The sequence below is a fragment of the Panulirus ornatus genome, chromosome 18 (assembly GCF_036320965.1).
Source record: "Panulirus ornatus isolate Po-2019 chromosome 18, ASM3632096v1, whole genome shotgun sequence".
NCBI classification, from domain to species: Eukaryota; Metazoa; Arthropoda; class Malacostraca; order Decapoda; family Palinuridae; genus Panulirus; species Panulirus ornatus.
Window position 1 is genome coordinate 45,874,822 of NC_092241.1, and position 7,500 is coordinate 45,882,321.

The window sequence follows — 7,500 nt, forward strand, 5'->3', positions numbered from 1 at the left end:
CCCAAACGACCGCTCGTAATGATGATGATCATCATTACCTTGATGACGCACCAGGAAATGACGATGGTAATGGCGGGGTCCTAATGATGGTTTGTCTGGGGAGGTAATGTTGGGGAATGGAAAGATTCTCCCACACTCCAACCTTACTACTCCACCACACCGCCCACCTCCTCCCTCACTACTTGACTCTCTACACCATCACCCGGACCTCTACACCATCACCCGGCCCTCTACACCATCACCCGGACCTCTACACCATCACCCGGACCTCTACACCATCACCCAGCCCTTTACACCATCACCCTACTACACCATTACCCGGCCCTCTACACCATCACCTACACCATCACCCGGCCCTCTACACCATCACCTACACCATCACCCGGCCCTCTACACCATCACCTACACCATCACCCGGCCCTCTACACCATCACCCTACTACACCATCACCCGGCCCTCTACACCATCACCCTACTACACCATCACCCGGCCCTCTACACCATCACCCTACTACACCAACATCCGGCCCTCTACACCATCACCCGGCCCTCTACACCATCACCCGGCCCTCTACACCATCACCCGGCCCTCTACACCATCACCTACACCATCACCCGGCCCTTTACACCATAACCCGACCCTCTACAATATCATCTGGCCCTCTCCACCATCACCTACATCCTCAACCGGCCTTCTACACCATCACCCGGCCCTCTACACCATCACCCGGCCCTCTACACCATCACCTACATCCTCAACCGGCCCTCTACACCATCACCCGGCCCTCTACACCATCACCTGGCCCTCTACACCATCACCCGGCCCTCTACACCATCACCTGGCCCTCTACACCATCACCTGGCCCTCTACACCATCACCTTTACCATCACCAGCCTCTCTACACCATCAGCTAGTTCTACACCATCACCTTCATCATCACCTGGCTCTCTACACTATCATCCGGCCTTCTACATCATCACCTGGCCCTCTACATCATCACCTGGCCCTCTACACCATCACCTACACTATCGCCTGACTCTACACCATCATCCGGCCCTCTACATCATCACCTGGCCCTCTACACCATCACCTACACTATCACCTGACTCTACACCATCATCCGGCCCTCTACATCATCACCTGGCCCTCTACACCATCACCTAAACTATCATCTGGCTCTCTACACCATCACCTTTACCATCACCAGCCTCTCTACACCATCCCCTTCATCATCACCTGGCTCTCTACACCAGCACACGGCCCCCTACACCATCACCTGGCCCTCTACACCATTATCTGGCTTTCAACACCATCACCTGCCGTCTACACCATCACTCGGCCCTCTACACTATCACCCCTCACCATCACCTGGCCCTCTACACCATCACCTTCACCATCATCTGGCTCTCTACACCATCACCTAGCCCCCCTACACCATTACCTAGCCCTCTATACCATCACCCAGCCCTCTACAACATCAGCTGCACCATCACCTGACCCTCTGCACAAGCACCTGGCCCTTTACACATCACTTTTACCATCACTTGACTCTGTACACCATCACCAGGCCCTCTACACCACCACCTACACCATCACCCGGCCCTCTACACCATCACCTGACCCTGAACACCACCACCTACACCACCACCCGGCCCTCTACACCATCACCTGACCCTCTACACCATCACTTTTACCATCACCTGGCTCTCTACATCATCACCTGGCCCTCTACACCATCACCTGGCTCTCTACACCATCACCTTGCTCTCTATGTACACCATCACTCGGCCCTCTACACCATCATCACCTTCACCATCATCTGACCCTTTACGCTATCACCTTCACCATGACCTGACCCTCTACACCATCATCACCTTCACCATCATCTGACCCTCTAAGCCATCACTTTCACCATGACCTGGCCCTCTACAGCATCACCATCATTATACACCATAACTGACTGCTCATATTACCTCACAAGCACAACACACACACACTTCACCATACCTGACTGCTCATATTACCTCACACACACACACACACACACACACACACACACACACACACACTTCACCATACATACACTCAGGCTATACACTGCCTCATCATCATTACACTCGCTCTTCATTTCTCACAACACATTTTCTTATCTCTACACCGTTCCTAACAACCTCTCTCTCTCTCTCTCTCTCTCTCTCTCTCTCTCTCTCTCTCTCTCTCTCTCTCTCTATGTATATATATATATATATATATATATATATATATGTGTGTGTGTGTTGTGTGTGTGTGTGTGTGTGTGTGTGTGTGTGTGTGTGTGTGTGTGTGTGTGTGTGTGTGACTAAGAGGAGGCGAGGAAGGGAGGGGAGAAGTGCTGATGGAGATCCTCTCCTCCTGCATTACTTACCTAAACAAGGAACAGAAGAGAGAGCCAACGGACGACTTTCTCCTCGGAGCATTGGTCATCTGTCCACGACGCTACCTCGCTGACGCGGGCAATAGCAAACACGTATCATATATATATATATATATATATATATATATATATATATATATATATATATATATATACATATATATATATATATATATATATATATATATATATATATATATATATATATATATATGGCGTCCTAGCTTCGTCTCTTCAATGTATATCAACTGACTTATATTTCTCTCTTGTGTCTCCCCTGACGATGTGATTATTACACGAAAGTGCACTTGGGAACTTGCTGTGTTTCATTTTCCCCGTGGACTCATAGGAATATATATAGGGGAGAAAGAATACTTCCCACGTATTCCCTGCGTGTCGTAGGAGGCGACTAAAAGGGAAGGGAGCGGGGGGCTGGAAATCCTCCTCTCTCGTTTTTGGTTTTACTGATGAAGGAACAGAGGAGGGGGCCAAGTGAGGATGTTCCCTCAGGGGCTCAGTCCTCTGTTCTTAACGCTACCTTGCTGACGCGGGAAATGGCGAATAGTATGAAAAAACAAAAACAAATATATATATATATATATATATATATATATATATATATATATATATATATATATATATATATATATATAGCACACACACACACACACACACACACACGAGTAAGGGAAAACGGGAATCGTTCCTTTCGTGAGAGACCCTCCATAATCTCGTTACGCTTCCCCTTCCTCCACATCGACCCCATTTCTTCCCCTCCCCCCAGTCTCTCTCTCTCTCTCTCTCTCTCTCTCTCTCTCTCTCTCTCTCTCTCTCTCTCTCTCTCTCTCTCTCCTCAACTTATTCACACAATCCAACAACATAAAGCTCCGCCATATCTCATCTTCTTTTCCATCAGTTGCTGGGGAGTTCCTGGAAGTCAATTAAAGTTCACCACAGTTTCCCCCCCCCCCCCCCCCAGCCAGAGAGAGAGAGAGAGAGAGAGAGAGAGAGAGAGAGAGAGAGAGAGAGAGAGAGAGAGAGAGAGAGAGAGAGAGAGAGAGAGAGCTACGCCCGACCTGCTGGTGTAGGTGAAGATGCCGGCAAAACACACACACATCACCTCTGCTACGTACTATCTCTCGCTTCTCCCGCCCACCGCCCCACATCACCGGCGTGTTAGATCCCAGCGAACAGTCGGGTCCCAGCGAACAGTCGGGTCCCAGCGCACACTCGCATCCCAGCGAACAGTCGGGTCCTAGCGAACAGTCGGATCCCAGCGCACACTCGCATCCCAGCGAACAGTCGGGTCCCAGCGAACAGTCGCATCCCAGCGAACAGTCGGGTCCCAGCGAACAGTCGGATCCCAGCGAACAGTCGGGTCCCAGCGAACAGTCGGGTCCCAGCGCACAGTGTGATGTCCTCCTCCATCCCACCCAATCCTGGGTCCGTGTCCCATGTAGACTACGTTTTCCTCCCCCCCCTTTCCCGCGGTACGTTTTCTCTCGTCCTTCACAGTTTCCCAGGAGGTCTGGTCGTCCAACTCGACCCACACAAACTTTGTGATCATCGCTGGTCATCATCCGTCATCCCTACTGCCCGCCACCACAGTGCATGCTGAGCTGCGTCTCTGGGTCACATGCTGAGCTACGTCTCTGGGTCACATGCTGAGCTGCGTCTCTGGGTCACATGCTGAGCTGCGACTCTGGGTCACATGCTGAGCTACGTCTCTGGGTCACATGCTGAGCTGCGTCTCTGGGTCACATGCTGAGCTGTGTTCCTGGGTCACATGCTGAGCTAAGTTCCTGGGTCACATGCTGAGCTATGTTCCTGGGTCACATGCTGAGCTGTGTTCCTGGGTCACATGCTGAGCTATGTTCCTGGGCCACATGCTGAGCTATGTTCCTGGGTCACATGCTGAGCTATGTTCCTGGGCCACATGCTGAGCTAGGTTCCTGGGTCACATGCTGAGCTATGTTCCTGGGCCACATGCTGTGCTAGGTTCCTGGGTCACATGCTGAGCTATGTTCCTGGGTCACATGCTGAGCTAAGTTCCTGGGTCACATGCTGAGCTATGTTCCTGGGTCACATGCTGAGCTAGGTTCCTGGGTCACATGCTGAGCTATGTTCCTGGGTCACATGCTGAGCTAGGTTCCTGGGTCACATGCTGAGCTAGGTTCCTGGGTCACATGCTGAGCTAGGCTCCTGGGTCACATGCTGAGCTAGGTTCCTGGGTCACATGCTGAGCTAGGTTCCTGGGTCACATGCTGAGCTAGGTTCCTGGGTCACATGCTGAGTTAAGTTCCTGGGTCACATGCTGAGCTAGGTTCCTGGGTCACATGCTGGGCTAAGTTCCTGGGTCACATGCTGAGCTAGGTTCCTGGGTCACATGCTGAGCTATGTTCCTGGGTCACATGCTGAGCTATGTTCCTGGGCCACATGCTGAGCTAGGTTCCTGGGTCACATGCTGAGCTAGGTTCCTGGGTCACATGCTGAGCTAGGTTCCTGGGTCACATGCTGAGCTAGGTTCCTGGGTCACATGCTGAGCTATGTTCCTGGGTCACATGCTGAGCTAGGTTCCTGGGTCACATGCTGAGCTAGGTTCCTGAGTCACATGCTGCGCTAGGTTCCTGGGTCATATGCTGAGCTAGGCTCCTGGGTCACATGCTGAGCTAGGTTCCTGGGTCACATGCTGAGCTAGGTTCCTGGGTCACATGCTGAGCTAGGTTCCTGGGTCACATGCTGAGCTAGGTTCCTGGGTCACATGCTGAGCTATGTTCCTGGGTCACATGATGAGCTAGGTTCCTGGGTCACATGGTGAGCTATGTTCCTGGGTCACATGCTGAGCTATGTTCCTGGGTCACATGCTGAGCTAGGTTCCAGGGTCACATGCTGAGCTAGGTTCCTGGGTCACATGCTGAGCTAGGCTCCTGGGTCACATGCTGAGCTAGGTTCCTGGGTTACATGCTGAGCTAGGTTCCTGGGTCACATGCTGAGTTAAGTTCCTGGGTCACATGCTGAGCTATGTTCCTGGGTCACATGCTGAGCTAAGTTCCTGGGTCACATGCTGAGCTAGGTTCCTGGGTCACATGCTGAGCTATGTTCCTGGGTTACATGCTGAGCTAGGTTCCTGGGTCACATGCTGAGCTAAGTTCCTGGGTCACATGCTGAGCTATGTTCCTGGGTCACATGCTGAGCTAAGTTCCTGGGTCACATGCTGAGCTATGTTCCTTGGTCACATGCTGAGCTAGATTCCTGGGTCACATGCTGAGCTATGTTCCTGGGCCACATGCTGAGCTAGGTTCCTGGGTCACATGCTGAGCTAGGTTCCTGGGCCACATGCTGAGCTAGGTTCCTGGGTCACATGCTGAGCTATGTTCCTGGGCCACATGCTGAGCTATGTTCCTGGGTCACATGCTGAGCTAGGTTCCTGGGTCACATGCTGAGCTATGTTCCTGGGCCACATGCTGAGCTAGGTTCCTGGGTCACATGCTGAGCTATGTTCCTGGGCCACATGCTGAGCTAGGTTCCTGGGTCACATGCTGAGCTAGGTTCCTGGGTCACATGCTGAGCTAGGTTCCTGGGTCACATGCTGAGCTAGGTTCCTGGGTCACATGCTGAGCTAGGTTCCTGGGTCACATGCTGAGCTAGGTTCCTGGGTCACATGATGAGCTAGGTTCCTGGGTCACATGCTGAGTTAGGTTCCTGGGTTGTAGTGACCCACATGACTGGAGCTGTGGTTGAGTTATTGTTAGATACGCTTTCTCTGCCTAGCAGCCTGGGTCATGACACGACGCTATGACCTTTGACCTGGGAAAACTACAAACACACACACACACACACACACACACACACACACACACACACACACAGAAACAGACAGACAGACAGACAGACAGACAGACACACACACACACACACACACACACACACACACATATATATATATATATATATATATATATATATATATATATATATATATATATATATATATATATATATATATATATATGAAGGAGAAGGTGGGTTGTGCACGTGGTGTCAGTATCAGCTGCTGATGATAACCAGAAGAAAAAATGGAACACGATAATGTGTGTTTACCTACAACCTTGCATGGGGCACACACACACACACACACACACACACACACACACACACACACACACACAAGAGGAGACCATCAACATGATACAAGACCAGAGTCTGCCTGGGTGAGGATAGTGACGGCCAACATAACTGAAATGTGTTCACATAATGGCATCAACTTGGTACTGAGGCCGCACCACACCACACCACCACACCACACCTCTACACCACACCACACCACATACCACCACACACCACCACACACCACATACCACCACACACCACCACACACCACACCACACCACCACACACCACACCTCTACACCACACCACACACCACCACACACCACACCACACCACACACCACTACACCACACACACCACACCACACCACACCACACCACACCACAACACAACACACCACACCACCACACACCACACCACACCACATACCATCACACACCACACCACACCACACCACACCACACACCACTACACCACACACCACACCACACCACATACCATCACACACCACACCACACCACACCACACCACACACCACTACACCACACACCACACCACACACCACCACACACCACACCTCTACACCACACCACACCACACCACACACCACCACACACCACACCACACCACACCACACCACCACACCACACACCACAGCACACCACACCACACACCACACCACTACACCACCACACACCACACCACACCACACACCACACCACACCACACCACCACACACCACACCACACCACCACACATCACACCACACCACACCACGCCACAACACACTACCACCACACCACAACACACTACCACCACACACCACACCATACCACACCACCACACACCACACCATTACACCACACCACACCACACCACCACACACCACACCACACCACTACACCACCACACACACGACACCATTAACCCACACCACACCACACCACCACACACCACACCATTACACCACACCACAC

General features: G+C 51.8%; 1 protein-coding gene across 3 annotated transcripts in view; it reads right to left on the bottom strand.

Moving 5' to 3' along the window:
* The window catches only part of LOC139755051 (uncharacterized), a 502,140-nt gene that overhangs the window by 260,958 nt on the left and 233,682 nt on the right, over positions 1 to 7,500 (bottom strand). The window lies entirely within an intron of this gene.